Source organism: Anser brachyrhynchus, assembly GCF_964034855.1.
Source record: "Anser brachyrhynchus genome assembly, chromosome: 3".
NCBI classification, from domain to species: Eukaryota; Metazoa; Chordata; class Aves; order Anseriformes; family Anatidae; genus Anser; species Anser brachyrhynchus.
Window position 1 is genome coordinate 7,029,316 of NC_137696.1, and position 21,173 is coordinate 7,050,488.

General features: G+C 39.6%; 1 protein-coding gene and 1 long non-coding RNA gene across 19 annotated transcripts in view; one reads left to right on the forward strand and one right to left on the reverse strand.

Moving 5' to 3' along the window:
• LOC308193339 (uncharacterized protein) overlaps window positions 1-21,173 on the reverse strand; it is an 84,471-nt gene that overhangs the window by 39,422 nt on the left and 23,876 nt on the right. For 12 of the 18 annotated variants that reach the window (XR_013949547.1, XR_013949548.1, XR_013949549.1 and 9 more), the window contains one exon: window positions 18,922-18,989. The exons of 2 other annotated variants lie outside the window; for them this stretch is intronic. The gene's annotated coding sequence lies outside the window, so the exon portion shown is untranslated. Of the gene's footprint in view, window positions 1-2,017; window positions 2,400-15,361; window positions 15,487-15,681; window positions 16,575-18,921; window positions 18,990-21,173 lie in introns of those variants that run through there. 4 more of the 18 variants (XM_080587940.1, XM_080587939.1, XM_080587938.1 and 1 more) reach the window with 4 other exon arrangements.
• LOC308193350 lies at window positions 1,236-7,993 on the forward strand. Its single transcript, XR_013949572.1, has 3 exons — window positions 1,236-1,360; window positions 2,394-7,734; window positions 7,866-7,993. It is a non-coding gene; the product is annotated as an uncharacterized lncRNA (long non-coding RNA).

The following is a 21,173-nucleotide window of genomic DNA, read 5'->3' on the forward strand; positions in this document are numbered from 1 at the left end:
CGCTCCAGATAGAAACAGAGAATCACAGAACAGGTTGGGCTGGAAGGGACCTCAAAGCCCATCTAATTCCAGCCCCCTGTCATGGGCAGGGCCCCCTGCCCCCAGCCCAGGCTGCCCCCAGCCCCATCCAGCCTGGCCTTGGGCACTGACAGGGATGGGGCAGCCACAGCTCCTATGGGCAGCCTGGGCCAGGGCCTCACCACCCTCTGAGTAAAGAATTTCTTCCTTATATCTAATCTAAATTTACTTTCTTTTTGTTTAATGTCATTACTCCTCGTCGTATCACTACACTCCCTGACAAAGAGCCCCTCCCCAGCTTTCCCATAGGCCCCCTTTAGATACTGGAAGGATAACACAGGATTATTTGCAAAAATTTTCTTCCTACAAAATAAGATGTCTCTGTGTCTAACACTGGACTCACTGCTGAAATCATTATTTTAACAGGATGCTGTATGTACTGTATTGTTAGTCACTTACTGGGGTTTTAGTTTTTCTTGCTATTTTAAATACATAAATTAGTATAAAAGGAAAAATATTTTACTAAGAATTCAGACCCACTAAAAGTAAATATTGAAAGTGCTGTACATAGAATCTCTTAAAAGATTACTGCGTGACATTTTCAGTGTATGACTAATTTGTGACTTTCACACCTCTTATCCAAATGATCCTAGATATCCTTGGCTTTTGAGAAAGCTGGAAAATGCAGATTCATTTCAAAGACATGCATGGAGGGCCACGATTCTTTTAAATCCAGGACTCAAGTCCAAGCTCACAGATTCAACCCCGCAAGTTTACCTAACAGTAGTTTGCACCAATTTCTGCAAACCCAAATTCCAGATAGCTGTAGATGTGAGCAATGCCATGGCAAAACTGAAATTGATGGATTTGTACATTTCTAACAAATCTCAGCAAAGAGCTCAAAAAAAAAATCAACAAGTGTTACCACAATGACACCTGGGGGAAAACAAACAAACAAAACAAAACAAAACAAAAAAGACAGGCAGGTGAAACATTAGAAAAGAGTTTGAACTGAAACCTTTCCTCTGAGCTGAGAGGGATCATTCCAGAGCATTACTTTCCTCCAGGATACCTACAACTGCTTAATCTGTTCTGTTTTGCAGGGGAAACACATCTTTTCCAAATGGCTGCACTGAATGTAATTTTCCACGCAGGTTCAACAAACCACAATTACTGGCATTTCTCCTCCAAGCAAAGAAGGTGAAAGTTAAGTGTTAGTTTGCAAGATGTGCTGAGCCATCATTAACACAACTGCTGCTCTGCAAAGGCACAGCAACAACGGTTGCTGCTCAGTCAACAGCAAAATGTTTGTTTGCTGACCATCTGAAGTTACAACAACTAGGTAGGTTACTCTTTTTTAACATTAAAATATGAAGCATAATATTCGACGTAGAGTTTTCATGCAGGAAGAAAACACAGCTTAAAGAGATGCTTATCTCTACTAGAACTGCTCCCCAGCAATAACCACAGAGGGTAGCGTGGTATAGAAAAGCCTACAGGATCAGATTAGGGTAAGGTTATTTTATTTAGTGCCTACAATTTTAGAAACAACTGGTGTTTCAGCTGAAAGTCATCAACAGAATAATGTCGAAGTTTCACTGCATTGACACCAAGGAAGTTAGATTTACTCTGCAACGTGATGAAAAGGAACTGTTACCAGCTATCTCAGAGCTGCTGCTTGTGTTTATTACAGAGAGTGTTTAGCCAAGAATCAAGACTAGCAGTTCTTTAGTGAGGCTCTCTTTGCTTTTTTTTTTTTGAAAAGCTTAAGTAGTACAAACACTTAAGATTTCTGAAAGCTCAGAGGTGACTTTCAGTGGCATTCATACCTCTGAATCACGCAGGAAACTTAAGGAGCTTCCCTGGGAATTACAGGGGAATCTTTAGCTATTGTACTTGCTCAGTGTGATTTTTAGTAGAACTATTCAGTTACAAGTCAGGTTAGCAGATTGAAAACACCGCTCCGTGAGACATCGCCCAACTTTACAGCAGCTGTTACCTTAAGCCTTTGTAGTCATTCAGATCTATTTGCACTCCAGCAGTCCACTGAAGGTGACAGCTTTGCACAAAAGATTTACTATACCATACTAATACAATTAAGCCTTAAAGCCCAGATCCTTTAAATTATTTCAGATGGACAGACTGTCAGTCTGTACAAACATCTGTTGCAAGGGGCCTCCATCCTGCAAGGTTTTATTGACAAGAAACAGCTTCCAGAACCGGAGCCTACCTTTGCGTTGCAGCAAATAGGTGCTTAGGATGTTTTACGTGTAACAAAACATTACCAGTGGGCTGATTGCTGAGCAATCATTTAAACCTGCTTCTTGGAATTCTTCAAAGTTCTGTCTTGTGATGTTTTTCTGCTGTTTTTCCAGGGGAATCAGTCCAAGGGATGGTCCAGGTTACTGCACCACAGCACATGAATCAGTATCACAACCAGTGAGCATGAAATCACAACCGCAAATTAATGGGAGCACTAAGCAGGCCGTTTACAGGTAGCTCTCAGCTAGTGAAAGGCCTCATCTTTCAAACTGGGATGTTTTCAGTTCTGTGATCCTCTGCCCAATTTATTCTGGTGTTGACTTAGAAAACAATTGGAAATCTGAAAATGTATTACAAGTTATCGATATTTTTGTACAGTTGTGTCCTTTGTAAGTACTGTTGATATAAAAGGACTCTCTTAATATATAAAAGGATATAAAAGGATCTCTCTTAATGCAGCAATTCCTATCTCCTACTCTGGCTGCAAGCCATGTGGAAGGAGCAAGATAAATTCAATTAACATCTAACTCAGGGTTTTTGTTCGTTTGTTTGTACAAAACAGAACACTTACAGAATAAGCCTTTGATCTTTGTTTTTAGAAGCTGAAATCTTTGTTTTTCCTCACCTCTTTCTTTTGTTTTCCTGAAACAGTACATAGGTTGGGGCTCTGCAACCACTTGGCAGAGAAGAGAGGAGCAGAGGCGGGGATGCTGTCCAAATGTTCTTCTCTTGCTGTGATCATAGTTAAAGCTTCTGTGTGATCCTAAGCTGTACTTGCATTATTATGCATTTGGAGTCCCCACATCTCCACCAAGACTAATAATTAAATACTGCACATTTGCTTAGATGCCTTGCTGCATCAGTTCAGCTTATCTAGCTCCTTCCAAAATCCAACAAGCCTCAGCTCTGTCCAATACGTTTTCAATCGTTCCCCAAAATTCCGCCTCATGATGCGATCTCCTTCCTAGAAGCCCACATTCACATTGGCTCATTTTCAGATATCCTTCATCCTTCTGTACATTGAATTAATTTACCCCCCTTAATTCTAAACATAACAGTGCAAGACCTCAGGTTCATATTTATCACTGACAAATTCCGTTTTTTCTGCAGATAATATATTTTGACACTCAAAGTGCAACTAAGTAAATGCAGGGAGTATCTCTGTATGGCAGCTTAAATGAAGTTGAGAGCCCCTTCATAATCTAAATAGCAGTTTTCTTGTCATTCCTGCTGAAACAAGTAGAACTAGAGAGTGGTACTCAAACTAAAAACTTTGCACACTTCCTCCTCATGATAGTAGAGACCGGTGGAAGAAAACTGTAAACTGCTGAGCTGAAACAGAGAACAAGTTTTATCAACTTCGTGCAATTCAGCTACGCATCTACACAAACACAAGTCACTGGTACAGAGCACTTGAAACTCCATCTGCTCTTTCTCTCAGCAGGGGTTGTTTTATGTGGCATAGCGAAGAGAAGGCTTGGATGTGGGAAAACATCGTATTCTAAATAATGTTAAGCACTTCTGAAAACTGTCAGAGGTATCTTTCTTTGATTTTCTGTGCCTAAATACATGTCAAAATATGACCACTGAATGCCACCGACACTTGTAATGGGGTTTCTACAAAATAAAACAGGAGAGAAAAGAGTTTTCATAGTGATGCACACTGCAAAGTTACATACAATGGGTATTTAAAGATTTAAGCTCAGAAATACAGCACAGGCATGTCCATCTTTGCTCTTTGGGCGTGACGAGCCATTCCAAGATCCCAGTTACCACATACAACTTTAATACACGCCCCTGATTTTAAATTGCAGTATTGTTTCATATACTAAGCAATATACTCTTATGCAAACACGTTGCATAAAATCCCCTTAGTATTTATCACAAAACGGTTGCTTTCCTCCAAACATGCCAGCCAGAAAAGAAGGACAAGGGAAGGAGCCTCCTCGCAAGGCTGCACAGATGAGCATGCCACCTGTGGAGAGCAGGGCTCTGCCTTGCAACATGCACACAGGCTGCTCAGGCCAGGCCTCAGCTCCCCTCTGGGACCTCTGCAGCTGTGTAAATTACTCTGTAGGCTTCTCAGGTGCCACAGCAGCTCTGTGGGAGCGTGAGCTACGACCCAGGCAAGAGAACTTGCTTTTCATGAACCAGAGCAATACTTCTCCAGCCTCCAGTCCTGCAAGGTCATTGCTTTGGTGAAGAAAGAAGGATGCTGAGCTCCTCAGTGAGGAACTTGATACCTCGTGACATGAGGCCCCAGCCTCCGAGTGACTGGTCAAACAAATATTCTTATTTATGTGCGCAGCTTCTGCGACACCAGTGCAACTTCTTGTGTGAAGAAATTAATGTGAGTTTGAATAAGAGAAGTTAAGAATGGGAAATCGTAAAAAAAAATAAAAAATCCAATTCTGGTCACAGTAAAAGGTGCTGATATGGGGAACAATGCACTGTCTCAGTATATTCTCAAGAGCAATGCCCTTTATATAAGGATCACGAGTATAAAACACTGGGTGTGACTACTTATGCTTTTGTTTTGGTTTGTCCCCGTCTGTCTGAAAAAATATTCAGTACTGTGTGCTTTCAGTCAGCTCAGAAGTGACATTTCTGCTACCTCAAAAAAAACCCTTCAGCCATGCAAAATCTACTACTAGTGAAAAGACCTGGAATGAACCTATATACATATTTCATAACATGAACTGTAAACTACGCAAACATGTGCTCTGTGCTCCAGCTCTCAATGCAAAAGTGAACTTCTCTTTAGGTTTGCAGTCCAACATTCAAAATCAAAGAAAAGGTAAACCACTAAGCAGCTAATGTAGTCACATAAATGTACAATGGACACCCAATTCTGTCAATTTTTTTTCCTCTCCACTAACTTTATTCTCGTTTCCTTTTGCCTGCTATTTGAAAAGAACTAAAATAGGATTTAGAGTTGATGTGCACACACAGTCACTTGTTCTTTCACCACAGGCTTGACTATAAACAAAGAGCTAGCAACAGACAGCATCTGTTTTGACAAAAATAATGGCACATTTCCTATTTTTATAATAATCCAATTGCCAGAGAAGACTCAAAACAAATAACTTAAACCCACAAAAAGCAGACATTTTCAAGTGATTGATGTGGCCTCGGACATAAGTGAAAACTCTGCAGTTATGTCCCTACCCCAACCACACCTTCTTTCCTGGTACCATTATCGCTCGTGTAGATGTCTAGTTCTCATCACAACACCCCATTTCCAAGTCCAAAAAACAGTCTGCACTTGTTCCCCCATAGCTTGCAAAAGAGTTGACAGGGTAACAGCTAGCAGAATTGTCCCTATTATCAGCAGAGGGATTCAGGAAGGACTGTGACTGAGAATTTGTATGAATATGAACCAGGATCTGCAGGATTTGTATGAATGAATGGGTTAGTTGGTAACATCTGTAAATACTTATTTCTTATCCTGGCTGAGATGCAGTCAATTGTGTCAGAAGTATGCCGCAGTCTGAGTAAAGCAACAGAGAAATGGTGAAATAGATGAACTACAGGACAACATGAACAAGCAACAACATTTAAAGCTGGGTGGCATAAGCACCACAGTGCTACCGCAGATCACAGTGATTTTACCCACCTGTTTTCTCTCTGGTCTACAGATCCCCAGCTTATACCAGGTAACTTACTCAAGCAAGAAGATCTGACTGGCTGATCATACTAGGCACATCCATTCCACAAGAAATACATGGAATCACACAATGGCCTCAAAACTCACTTCTTTACCTCCTAGGTCTCAGCATTATTTTAGTGTCTAAGTACCAGGCAAACCCCCTAACCTACTTTGAAATTACCTAGTGGAGCATGTGCTCCAGTTTTTCAGGGAATAGGCAAGAAAGGAAATGAGGTCTGCTTTACCCAAGAGAATGCATGCCATGAAAGGTAGCATGTGCAAAAGGTAAAACGAAGGCCACACATCTTGCATGCTCTGAGAGCATTCATGTCACTATAGTTCCAGCCATGTGTGCATTTGCGGCTAATGCGAAGCAGTGTGATGCTTCTCTTCCTCCTTACCGATGCAGAACAGGTACTTCTTTGCCTACAGATAGGCACACCTGTACCACTGGCCTAGACAAATGAATACACAAGTTTATCTGAAACTTGTGTAATCCTCCTCTTCTGGATGGAGTAGTACCGCTATCAGAGCTGGCTCCCTTTGGCAGAGGGATTCTCATCTCTCACATGCCACAGTAAAATGGGACAACTCCGCTGAGATTAGCTTTCAAAGACAGTACTTAAACCAATCTAAATATATTATCTGAAGTTTGGAAAGTAAACCAATCTTTCTTTAAAAAAAAATAAATGTATTAATTTGGATACCAACCCTTCCTCTCCAACAACACAGGTAAGTTTATGCAATGAATTGAGACTGATCTGGGGAGTCTTGTCATAATTCCTTCACAACTTATGACAGTTAAAGAAAAAATATTTTTTTCTGCACTTTGGGAGACTATGTGGAATGTTACATGTTTATCCAAAATAAATAGAACCTCCAAGCCTTTATAAGGAGATTTCTTGCTAGTGAAGTATTAGTAATGCTGAAAGAGAAGACCAAATAGCTGTCCAAACCACCACATCAAGTTGAATTCACATTTATGTACTAACACTGCACAAAAATGAGTCAAAATATTATGAGGCAAGAACCCGGCATAAACCTCTTTTATATGGGTAACAAAACATTGCCTCTTTCTGATTGTATTGTCATATGGAAAGGGAAGTTTTAAAGGCAAATTATAATGTTTAATTTAACTTGCATTCCCCTTTTAGAATTCTGTTACGACTTGATTGCAGGAGTCCAGGTGAGATCCATGACAATCCCAGATGAAGTTTTCTAAAAGCTGAGCATCACCAGTACCATGGTAAAACACTGATGGTTCCTTCATCCGTTTGGATGAAGCAGGTGGATCACAATGATGACTTCATCAGAAACCATCAGGCAATTTTATGCCAAGAACAACAATTTATTTCAAGGATATTCTTTTCCTTATTGAAGGGAAAGAAATGCATGAAATGACAATAACAGGCTAGAGCTTGCATTTCACTGCCTGCTAGCAGATAGATCACAGCTGTAACTAGAGGGAAAGTCACCTTGAAGTGTAATGCAATTCCCAGACCATTCAAGGTCCAGAAGAAATCCATTTACATCTGAGAACTATATAAATATCACAAGCAAGAATGACAGGACAGTAACGTGAGAAGGTGACAAAAGAAAATGGACTGTTAAGAGAAGGGAAATGAGGAAATACAGCTCAGGGATCCTTTATTTGCAAGAAAAAGCAGTCATGAATGAAGCCTGATGTGGGGTATTGACTTTTGAGATGCTCCACCAGGAAAGGGACTGCAGCATTACCCACATCTAAGAGATTTTCTTGCTTTTGGCTCTTCATGATTTCAAATGGAAGCTGGATCCAATAAAAGGTAGTGTAAATACAGTCTTAAAAAAACTCAGGAGGAAAATTATAAATGGTGGTATAAATGAGAACAGAAGCTCTTCTTCGATAACCAGACATTTAGCTGGATAATTCACGGATATAATTCTCTAATTACAGATATATGCTTGCCTGGCCCAAATCAGAGTACTCTTCAAGCCCTATTTGTGCCCTTTGGTGAAGTCCTGAAAGCCACCACAGCTACAAGAGGTTTCAGGGGCTGTGCTTCAAATAAGCCTCACCTGGCACTCAGGAAATAGAGGAAAACAAGAACAGGGAAAAAGAAGGAAAAATACAGTAGATTCTGAGAGAATGCTGTGCTAGCTCCTACATTAGTTACCCCAAGACTGTGAGGCAAGCCAAGCACCTTTGGTTAACATGTTAGAGGATACCAGAGCAAGGTTGATCAGCAAGGCTGATTTTGTACAAGCTACTAAGCAAGTGCTTTTCTGACTACCTGTAAGCAACAAAAAACATTGGGTACAAAACCATCCAGTGAATAAACAGCAACAGACAGCTGAAGAGACCTCTTCCATGCTGGGAATTTGCTATCAAAAGTTGTAATGAACTGCAATTAAGTTTTGAAATCACCAGAAGAATTATCAAGTTGGAGCTGCATCCTCTTCCATAAGGTACCAGTTTAACTCTGTTGCTTAATTTACATTTGTAAATTCAGATTTTGTTTGTAGGTAACTTGTGTAACAAAATTCTGTATGACATCTTATGAAAGGGAATGTGGTATTTATTAAAAAAATCTGACTACACTGGCTTTATTTACTCATACTTTTCCACTTACATACCCACAAACACCAAGTATATTTATCAGAACATTTTATGGCTCCAGCTCTGTTCCCCATCTTTTTAGCACTTCATCTTTGGGCTAGTTACTCCTCTTCATTTAAATGAAATCACACATGACATTCTGTAACCATTAACAACATACCCTTCCTTTTAACCCTTGTTCTACCATTTCCTCTGGGGCCAACACAAATCCCCACCCCTCCCATCCCAATCTTAATGTAGGTCTGGGATTTTTTTTTCTCTTTTTTATTGTATTTGTGTGGGGGGGGTTGTTTTCTTTTGTTTATTTAATAAAATAACTACATGTTCAGTACCAGACACAACTGTAATATTAGCACTACAAGCTGCAGTTAGAAGTTTAGGATACACAAAAAATCAAAAAAAAAAATCAAAATCATAAGGTAGTATTTGATGTGATCACAGAAAGCAACAAACTGTTCCTCATTGAAAAAAGTCTACTAAACATTTGTCCCTTGGAACAATTTTGGACGTGTAACATTGTGCAAAGAAAAAAGCATGAATTACATCTACTAAGGCTGACCTCAGTTTTTCAAAGAGTTCCAGTGACCACCAATTATTAAACAAGTGAGCCTAAATTTCCTTTTATGGAAAAATATGAATTTTTTTCAAAGAATACACTTCTGCATATAATTTTATCAAAACTATATACACAGCATGTAGCATCTGCATAACAGTGTTTCATTCATTTGCTCTGTCCAGTTCTTTGTTTTGGTGGAAAAAATAGAAATAAACTCTACATGAGGAATAAATACATAACAAAGCTTAAATCACCAGCAGAGCCTGGAGACAGCAAGGTAAACAATAGTGCCAACACACTGTCCCAGTGAAGACATCTGACATGCACATTAGTCACAACAGGCATGTTTTATTGATTATAGTCTGTCATATGACAGTCCTTCTACTATTTATGTACAATTAGCATCAAGTTTCATCCTGGGCTATTGCCACTTTGGATTTAATTTTACTTGGATCTCACTACACGTGAATGTATCTTCAACAGCTGAATTCCCCAGTGTAAGAACTGTTTTCTCTTGAAACTGATGGGATACATTGTCAATGACGGCATAAAGACACCACAATTCATAATTTGTGCCTTTAAACTGCAACTCGTACTGCAAAATGTTCTAGATAAAGACACAGATGTGAAGTCAGATTAGGGCTTTCTTTGGCTTTTCACACAGAAAACAAGACCAAGTTAATACTTGACAATGTTAACTTGCACCTGCATTATGGTCAGCTCAGGAGAAAGGCAGGCTAAGCCCTGCCAGAAGCATGAGTAATCTCAAAAGAAAATGGCATGGGTGGACCAGACCACTCTCAAAATGCAGGGACCAGGCCCCCTGATTATTAAACCATTTTCTCAAATGATATCATGTTAATGTCTGAAAACACTTGAGAGCCCAGAATGCCAGACAGGGGCAGTGAAAGCCCACAGGTAGCTGTTTGGTGTCCTTCAGAATTAGAAGCAGAATTTAGTCTATGGTGTCTCTAACAAAACAAACAAAAAATCACATGTGAGACTTGTCTGCTAATACTTGGATTCAACTATTTTAGGGTCTACTAGAAGATGTCACATTATACCATCAAATCCCATGACATGTGGGTATCATAAATACAATTGAAAGAAAAGCTTCAACTGGTAGATAAAAAGGAGACACTAACCTAAAGGAAATCCAGGCTTGCTATTTCACAGACCCAGCCTTAGTTCCATGTAGATTTAATTAAGCTATTTTTAGACACTCTCTCTTCCATAAAACTTTTGTAGTTGGTTTATCACTGTAGAACTTGACTATCTTGCTCTTTTCCCTTCACTGCCCTGTGGTCACTGCTCTGCTAAGCTTGGGGGCATTTAGAACATCACAGAAGACACTGTGACATCACAATAAGACCAGGAAACAGCATATTGTATTGCAATATAAACCACCAGTATGCTAGCAGCACAGCATATTAATATTCTGTATTTCTACAGGAAGCACAAACACTACGAAACGTCTTTGAACTTCAGGGTCTTTTACATTGCTGTGAAGAATTCCCTAAAGAACTACAGAGGCTTATGGTAAGTAAGAAGCTAAACCTAAAATGTTAGGACACAGGAATAAATCTGCATTGGTCTTCAAACTTCCTGACTCCAAGTACACATATATGAACAAAAAGGAGTTAGTGCGTTTTAAAAACAACTGGAGGTAGGGTATTCATTTTGTACTCAGAAATTTAAACATAACATTAACAGCTCCTGATACAGTAAAGAGTAGTGAAAGGTGGTTTTTTTGGAGGGGATAAGGAATTTAACAGCCTTGAAGTCTTCCATGCACATGCATGCAGTTTTTTTTACTGAGACAAATCTACAACCTCAAGCAAGATTTCTTCTCAGAGCACTGGTTGAATATGCAGACAAATTCAAAATGATTTTTACAGTCTCTAACAGATAACTGGTGGTAGATCACTTCCACCTCTCCCAAGTAGGTCACATAGTCCTCCTAATCGGTACTCTTATGTTGTTCTTTTCCTATGTCCACTCATTGGCCAGGAATGGATTTTAAGTAAAATTCGTAGTCAAAACATAGTGTCATGAAGTGAACTGCAATAGGGAACGTTACTGCTAGAGACGACCTTCTGCAATCTCAAGGAAAGCTAAACAAAACAACCCCTGCAAGTCACTACCACTCTGCCAGGCTCACACTAAACAACCTCCTGTACACAGATAGTATCCAAGTTACTCTGAAAGCAGCCTGGGCTAGTACTGGGAACAAACTCCGTTGAAACACAGTTGTGACAGAGGTCACATAAATCATCTCTAGCAGCATGCAAAGGGTCTGTTCAGAACTGGAAAGGTAATGTTCATTTGCATGCTACTTATCTTTTACTCTGCCTTAAAGCTTGAACAAAACCCTCAAGAAATGGAAACAGACTGCCTTCAAACACCTTCAGAATTTGCTCAAGGTAATTCTAAATAGCCAATCATCCTGCTGTTTACCTGTCTTAATAGAGCCGTGAATTCATCTAAGAAGCGTGTTGCAATATCACCTTTAGAGTGTTACACTCTGTGAGGCTGACGTGTCTTTCTATAGTCAGTCAATACTACAGAAAATTTTGGGATGATGCTACTAAGTGCTGCCAGAACTGAGAACCAGGTTTTCAAATTGAACAGTAATCTGTATCTAAGGCCCACAAAAGATAACGATAGAGAGGGAAGAGATTTTCTTCTCTTTGCATTTAACCATCTGGTTGCTGGATAAAAAATGATCTTTCCACGTGATATAACTGGCTGCTCTGTTTGCTCAGGTTCCCCATACAGCAAGGAAACTTTGAGGGGCTATATGCCAACGTTTGTGCCTGGAATATTTTTGCCCCGTGGGTTTCTCAGAAAGCATACTTCCCTGCATGTACTGAGGCTTCACAATGAAGCATCAAATGTCTTATTTATTTCAGTCTTCACTGGAAAGACTGACTAGAAACTTACTGAAGTCAAATCCAGTTTAGGGGCAGAGATTCAGTTCAGAATACTAATTTCATCTGCTTCGTTGATATGGGAACAGGGCTGAGGAAAAGCTGTCACAATCCATCCAAATGGTCAGAAACAAAGAACAAGAGCTACTTTCCAGTCTTGTCTTCTATTTGGTCACCTATGGAACTTATCGCTATGGTGTTTTATGAAACAGATCATAATGAAGGCCTAAAGTTAAGAATCTCATGGGTAACACATTATAATTAGTGTAGAGGTTTGGAGCTGGACTGATGATCCAGCTAGAGCATCAGTCTGGTTGCTCTTACTCCCTTTACCACAGAAAAGTGGGTAGACATTTCAATCAGCCTGAATTAGCCTGCCTAAAAAGCTGTCTTTGTGTAAACTGTGGATCAGAAGCATTGTATAAAAGCATCAAAGTAACGTTTGAAACACTGCAGTTATTACAAAAGGTTGTCGTTCATGACTCAAGTAATACCTACCTAGACTCATTGTTAACACTGCCTCACACAAAGCAGTGGCGTGCAAAATATTAGCAAGAAGGTGACAAATACTATTTCCCAGTAGTTTGCAAGACATTTGTGGAGTACATTCCCAGATCTTACATGGTTTAATTTTAAAGTCTGCTACCAGCGTGTTCTGACCAGTACAGTAAATTACATCTACGGTGATGATCTACACTGCTGCTATTTTTTATTGTCTGTACTGGATCAGAACATCAGAATTCAGTCACCAGTTAGCGATACAATTTCCGTATACTTATAACCATACTGGTTGCCCTTTATTTTAAATTACCCTGAACTGATGTGGCCTCACTGAAACTCTGAATTGTTCCACCTCTTATCTTTTCTGATAAAAGACTTTCTACACACAGATGCACGTATTCAAACACACCATAAAGTATGTCTGTAACGTTGTGTATATCTAAGGAGAAGAGCCAAACCACCTTCAGCTACATGACAGAACAGATTGCTCCTGGTTTAGGTCTCACAGGATTCCAAAGATCTCTAAGATCCTGATCACTTCATCTTTCCACTGCCTTTATAAACTGACAGATCCATAGCATGCAGAACTGATTAGGGGGGTAGGTTAATCTTTTATATTTAATAAAGAATTGTATCGATCATTACAAGGTTAGCAAAGAGGAAGTCATATTTAGCAGTAAGGAATTTAACATACTGGAATGGCTTTGGTATTGACTGTGATAAAGGCTGCATTTCATGAACACTTTGCAAGTGTTTCTAAGGGAGCTAGATTACAGAAAAAGTAAGGATAGAAAAATGTAAACCTTCTTTACTACCGAGTAACCTAAATAAAAAGGTAATGCTCACCCTATGCTATCAGGTCTTTCATCATTGGAAATTATCTCCCAGGTTAATTTTGTGTGAACTTGAACTAGAGGTGAGTTAGGTACATACATACGCAGTGGGAGATGCGTGGGCTCTGCGTACATCATGCAACAGTTTTGTCCCTGAGCCATGGGACATGGCTGTGGGTGACTAACCCCAAATAAGAGAAGACTGGCAGGGAACCAGAGGGTCTTGCAGCTTAAAAGAAAAAAGGCCAGAGCCTGATTCTACCAGAATCCCTCATGATGCTGATTAAGTCATTTGATATGTCTGACCCTTCATTCCTCATCTCCTCAAAATGGGAACAATAAGGACACCATGCCTTGTAAATTCAAACTACAGGCTTTTTGTTGCAAGGAAAATAATGGCACTTACTTTCATAGTATGTCTACCACGGGCACTTCACTCTAGGCAGCACCTGCCAGAATGAGAGCTCAGTCTTCAAGCACTATTGAAACATAAGCAACAACATTCAGTTTATGAGAAGGAGAAATCTATCCTTTCCAAAAAGCCAGACCCAACACATGCTGCATGACCCCCCCAGCTCCAGCTATAATTGTAACATGAACATCATGAGGTTCTTCTTCCTATACTTCCTTTCCATTTTGGAGGTTCACACTAGTTAATGAAACCTGTTTGTATCTGTAGCACATTCATTCAAAATGCAGTGGGGAATTATTACCTCATGCTGGCCAAACAATTCACTGGTCTGTTTACAGAAAAACTGTGATAAATAGCTGGACTGTTGTCATGACCCTTCACCCAGATCTTTTGATAGTAACGAGAATGTCATGTAAAAATAAATGCAAAAGCATAGAGAGAGTCCCTACTAAAAGCAGCTAGTGTAAGGGGAAAGATAAATAAATTCCATATTATGCTTAGCAAATTAAGTTATTTGATAGACAGCTCTTTCTTGTGGATGAATGAAAAAATCACTTTAGCATTTACCAGTGGTTACTGCTCCACATCCCTCTGAAACCCGAATAGCTACAAGCAGATATTATTGCATAACTGTGTGTGCGTGCTCTGATACAACACAGTAACAGACAACAGCTCTTGAACTCAATTCCGAGTGAAGCGCATTCCGATTTCTGCAGATCGCTTTTCTCTGAGTCACACTTGCTATCGTTTTTCTGCAGAGCTATCATGCTTAAGACCATGGTAATCTACATGGAACAAGTCCTGGTAAAACAGCATTGCAGAATCTGACACTGTAAGTAGCAGGTTTAGATTAGAGTGATTAAAACAAATTTCCCTTATCATAAGTGTGTCACAGATGACCCCAAACTCTCCTCCTCTCAATATGGAAACGGGCCTTTGCAACAGCGCTTTCCAGAGAAACAGCTAGGACTCACAGGCTTTTCTACACTGAATCTCTCCAGCAAGTATCACATTTCTGAATGAGTGGGGCATTTCTTGCAGGAGGAGCGATCCTCAACCCAGCTACGGGCTGTAAATTTCCACTGCACCTCATTGTGTGCCGCCAGGCTGGCCTGACCTTTCGGCAGCACGGCCCTGCCTTTGTGCAGTGTTTATGTGCATTCCAGCAGCCCTCCGCGCTCCCTGGGCAAGGTTAAAGCTGGGGGGACAAGGAGGAGGAGAGTCGATGAGACAAAAAGTAAGGGAAAGAATTTAAACAGCAGATGCAATCCGGAAGCGAGACGATATGCTACGCTGTCCCTGCTACAAATACACGAGACTGATTTTGTTTCCAGTGAAGTTTGCCTTGCAGTTATCATAAAGCAAGGAGAATCAGGCTCTCTGCCAGTTGTTTTGTCATGACCACAGAGCACACTGAACACGTCTCTTTTCAGTCAAATCTCTTACCTAATCAGCACATGTGGACCTGTGCTGATCTTGTGAATTATGGCCCTAAATGCAGAGCCCTCTACTGCAAGAAGTAAAAATGTCTTAAAAAAATAAAAATAAATAAATAAATAAATACAAAGAGAAGAAGAAGCTGTGTGGATTTAAGTACCCACCATGCACAAATCTTCCGTGACAAATTTGTAATGAAGGATGCACATACTTCTCTCTTCTGTCCGTCCTACCACCAAACTTGCTCTTACGTGGAAAACCCGGCTCCCACCACCTACCCTGTCAGCCCCCAGGGCCAGGAGCCAGCTGCACCCGTGCTACCAGCCCCACCGCAGAGGAGGAGCCGAAGGGGGGCAGAGCCACGGGAACCACATGGCTGCCTACACCATGCATACCCTGCCCCATGCTTGGCTCTCAAGTCCAGTGCAAGAGAAACAGATGGCTGCTCTGGACATTTCTGTCATCCTCTACTGCTTTCTCTCACCTTGTAACGTAATGAGCCTTTCTCAAAGTGCCTTACCCGGCGCTAGGCTTCTTTTAGCTTCCAGCTCAAGACTATGAATCACAGGAGCAGAGCGAAGCCTGACTCAAACTTTGCTGGGCTTTAGAAGCCAGCTGCCCACTCCCTGCTGTCCTGGGAAGGGAAGGGGGATGCCACATCAGGTACATGAAAGACTTAGCTGTATGAGCAGCAGCAGAAGCCATTCAAGGCTCAAGGAGGAGCTTGGGATCACCTTTCTGTACTGATACTCGAAGTGGGGCTGTACAGTCAATATGGAAGAAGACAAAAAATACTAAATGAAATTTCTCTTTGGTGGGACAGGAAGGCTTGCCTCTAGTAGTCACAGCTGATTCCATGCCTTTAGCATGTTTTTCCTCACTGATACTAATTTCTATGATTCTTAGATTATCACCAATACTCTCCTATCTTCTTCCAAAGTTATTTAACTTGTCTTAACCTCATGACTGAATGATAGAAGGTATTAAGATTCATTGTACTCAGCTCTTCATAGCTTTCTGCTGGTCTTCATCATGCTAGTCTCCTTCATGCTGTCCCCCCAATATGAAATAAACTAAGCTGCATGCTGACAAATCTAGGTCAGGAATTGGTTGTTGCTTCTTTTCTTGTCTCAGCAAGGAGAAAGGCTGCTATATGTCATGAATTTTTCTGCAGATGTATTTACAGCAGTGATAGTCCTTGGGAACCTGCTCTTGGAGTTAATGGGAACCTGCCACAATGGCAGCCTGTCTAGAAATAGGTACCACTCTTAACATTTTGCTTAAAAAAAAAAAAAACAAACCTGCCAGTGAACAGCAAAGAAGAAGCAAACAGAAGATACCATCAAAAAACAAGGGCTGCAAACAAGTAGACATTAAAAAACAAAACAAACAAAAACCATAAAAATAGATGGACTTATTAGAAACAGCCTACCTGTGCAACTATTTAGTGTTCAGACAGTGCAACTCAGCAGTGCCCCTGGACTGGAAGGACCCCAGGCACTACTGAAAAGAAGCTAGCAGTGGCATTGTCAGCAGGCTACACTGTGGCTCCATTTCATTCCTTGTGAGAAACACTTTGTTCTCCCAAAATTATATATGTATATTTTTTCTTTGTGTGGGTGGGATGTGGGAAAGGGTGTAGAAATTACAGAACTCAAAGTAAAAAATTAGTCAAAGCTTCAAAGATATGCCCACCCAGGCAGATGGATCAGAGTAACATACCCAGCAAAAGATAAACTGTCTTCATTCCCGGAATTCCTAAAGGATGATTTAACAACTCTTTCTCTAATACTAGAAAAGCCACCAATACACCTAGGCTGGGGGCACATGCAAGAGGGCTGTGCTTTGCATTGACAAAACCATTAAGTGAGGAACAAAGGCGTTTCAGTGAAAAGGAAACCTGGTCTACACTACATTAGAGAACCTTACAAATATGTACACACAGCACATGTAAGTTGTGTGGGCATCTCACCAATTACAACAATGACAACCAGACAAATGCAGAGAAAACATACTTGTAATTTAAGAAGAATCATTGATTAGTGAGAAAGCATTCCATATTTGAAATTAATTAACTGTAAACTAGGTGGGTGGTAAATAGGGGTCCCCGTTAAGGGTCTTTTCTTCCAGTGAACACGTGCAAGAATAGTGTGAAGGTATTTGTAAGTCTACAGAACTGGATCGCATTGCATACCATTTGGAACTCAAACCAGCAACACTTGTATAAATCTATTGTTAAAAACACACTATTTTTCAATACCTGTGATGCAGTAGTGTCTATAAGAAAATATTTGTATAGATGATCCAAAATTTTGAAGTTTGTAGTTTTCTCCTGAATTTCAGGTGACAGACAAAGCACACTTAGTCGAATAAATATAAGAGTTAGCTTCAAAACTAAGAAGCAGTTTCAAACGCTGCACAGACTTTTTTTATTCCACCAGTACAAAGTTGTATAGAATTAGATTCCTGCCCAAAATGTGTCTTAGTTCTTCCCATCGTGGTGAATCTAAACCAAATTAATAATATTTTATGCATAAAATAAATACATAAATAAAGTAATATTATTAAAGTCATTAAAAGCGACAGTAAGGAGGAAGGTAGGAATTAGGAACTTTTTCCAGTTTAGATGATGAAAAAATGAGATGTGAGAGCCCATCTAACCGATATCTATTTGTACTACCTAGAGAAAGACCAGATAATCACTATAAGAAATAAATCAGCTATATTCAGTTATCACGGCAATCTCCTAAAAGGAGATTTTAGGTGGTAGAAGCACACCCAAAAAAGCACAGAAAAACAGGACCAATCCAACCAATATCCTGTTGGGCTACTCCCAGGCCCATCACACAGCCATCAGCCCTTCAAAGGCCCATCTCCGCATACCCAGGGAGGCTCAGGTGCACAAGGGCAGGCAGTGAACACGAATTACAGCTGAAAACCACCCGGTTCAGGCCCCTCCCAGGACTGTCCCAGCAGAGACATCAGCACTAATGGTCTAGGTGTGAAACCCATCACAGCAGGTCATCTGGATGGGAGCAGCTCTCCAGATCACCTTTCAGACTCAGGAGGGTTACTGCCTAGGGGTGTGGGAGGCATTATGGGATGCAGGGGAACACGGGATTTATTATGGGATGTTTGTGGGAGGAACTATAGGAAGTAAAAGGGAGGGGGCTAGGTGATTTGGAGAGGAAGAAGCATGGGAAAATTGAGGGGCAAGGGGATTAAAGAGTGCTGGTTGCATGTACATAGTCTGCTGGTTGGTATGCTTGTCTGGTTATGCCCTGCACCTCATCAGTACAGCCTGTTCTACCTTATTCAATCCCATTCTCTTTCCTGTGTTAAGGACCCTCCAGTGAATGTGCATGTGAAAGTATGAGTGCTTGCAACTGGAATACGACCATGAGGGGAAAGCAGCTGCAGAGCTTCCCTTCCCTCTCTCAGGCTGTATGACACAACTTGATCTATTTTCCTCCAACTGTAATAGTGACCCCACCACTGCCCAGTGAATTCCAGCAGACTTTGAAGGAAGAATATATAAAGAAAATTTAAAAACTTCCATGCAGGAACAGAATGTTGGAACTCAATTGACTTCAAACAAGACTGATAGACTATTAGGTATTCCATCTGTATGAGCTATTGCTGAGCTATAGCTCTTATGAACAGTGCAATAATTAACTTTTTTTTTTTTTTTTCACATGGAAATTCATGTTAACTGTGCACTTACTACGATTTATTTTCCCAGGTATAGCAATCAGTCATGAAGAAGAACAGGAAATTATTTTGGGCATCTACCTGCAAATACAAGAAAGATAATTTGAAAAGCTGCAAGTTTTAATAATATCTTCCTATCATCACATTTAGTGCATTTTTTGCACTTATATAAAATCCTGTCTTTCTGAAATTAATACTTCTTTTCCTTAAATATTTAAAGTTTAATACAGTAAATTAGTTCATTAAATTGTAATTCAATTTTTGTACCTGTGGTTGTAACAGGAAACTTGCACAAACATCTCCATTAATACATATATACGTACACTTTTAGGTAATTCCAAATTAACCAAAACTTAAAGGATTTGAATATACTGAACCTCCCTAAAATTCACATTTTATAGACTTAGATAACCAACTACAATATGCATCAAAACCAATTTAAAATATATTAGCTCTTTATACAGTACTTTTCATCAACAAATCTCAGGATTTCATAGGAGGCCAATAGCTATCTTACAGACAGATAAAACTGAAGCAACATGAGGGGGGATGATTTATTAGAAGCAGACCCAAAGCCTCCTCATTTCTAGGCCAGTTGTCCATCCCACAGGCTACATTTCAGCTGAAAATGAGTTCTTGATTATGTAACCAAGTGAAGTATTTGGACCCCTGAACACAATACTGAAGTATACAATCTCCTCAGAATGCATCAAGTGTTTTTCATTAGTATTTTCTTGGTTTTACTCCTTTTGTAAAGAACATCCATAACTAGAGGGACACTGTAACATTTGTGGATCCACCGTTTATGCCCTTGAGATAACTAAGTAAAAAGCAACAGTAAGAGACAAAGCTCACTGCAGGATAATCTGAATGTATACAAAATGTATTAAATATATGAGTGATAACATTAATACTGAATTGATTAAGAATTGAACATGGAATCTGAGCTTTATAGAAATCACAGAAAACACAATAGCCTATTATTAGGCCATGGGATACAAAGACGGTTCAGCTAAAAGGTCTTACATAACTGCTATACTGAAGTTGACCCCATACTGGCAGCTTTATTACTCCAGGCTTAACATTGAAATACAGGGAAAATCCATAAGGAAGCATTTTTTTATTTTATTTTTTAATACTGTTTTATAAGTAAAGGTGACAAAGGGATATAGTGTAATTATGAATTGTTATAGAAAGTACAAGTCCATCTAACATGTTTAGACAGAACGTATTCATATTCACAGGACTCTACGCCACCAATTTAGACAGTTAAATTCTGCTGAAAAAGGACTGACCTACCTGCAAAAGCTTCCAGGCTCTATCAAAATTAGGATAAAGTTCTAGGCTGAGAGGTCAGGGGTGTGAAAAGGGTTAGCGTCTGCACTTTCAGTTAGCTCATCTTTAACGTTTGTTAGCACTTAACACAGAAAAGACAATTACGCTATTTATGGTGAGTTTCCTACTTTTTCATGCTGTATGCTTCAGTAACAATCGTCTGAACTGAAATGCAGATCCTATTCAGACCAGTAGATGGCACAAACCATTTATTTCACTATATTCATCACAATATTTATTGTAATGTCAAAGAATCACCTATTACCTTCAAAAGAGGATTCACTGTTTTTAGAATAAACAGGGATGTATAGGAACACTAAGAAACTATAATGTTTAAATGACTAGAGACACTTACACGAATTAACAGCTAGTTCTAAAACAAAACAAAACAAAACAAAACAAAAAACACTTAATACAAGAATTCTACTATGTAGATGCCAAGTAAATAACCATGCAATAAAAATAGTTACCAAGTACATTCTACATTTTAAGCTTGTTGCATATTCTTAACAACTGATAATACTCTTAAATATGAAAAACTTATTCAACACTGAAAAAAAAAGAATCTAACATGAAAAGACTATGGGATAGCTGTGCAAAAGACACTTCAGCTGGAGAAACTTAACTTCACTGGGTAACTGACTGAAAAGTGACTAACAGATTTCCTATAATGACAAATGCTGGGAAAAACCTACATCAGTTGACAAAATATCTTGTGCCTTAGAAAACGAAAAACTTCAGCAGGATAGAGTAGAAGCAATACAGATCAGGTTTAACTGACAACTGGGGGGAAAAAAAGTAGCCATTTATTTTAGAGCTAGGAAAAGGCCTAAAAGAAACAGCCAATAATTGAACCTTTTAAAAAAAATAAGAATTTAACAGGTAAAAATCAAGAGCTCCAAATATATGCCTAAAGCAAAAAATTCTAAA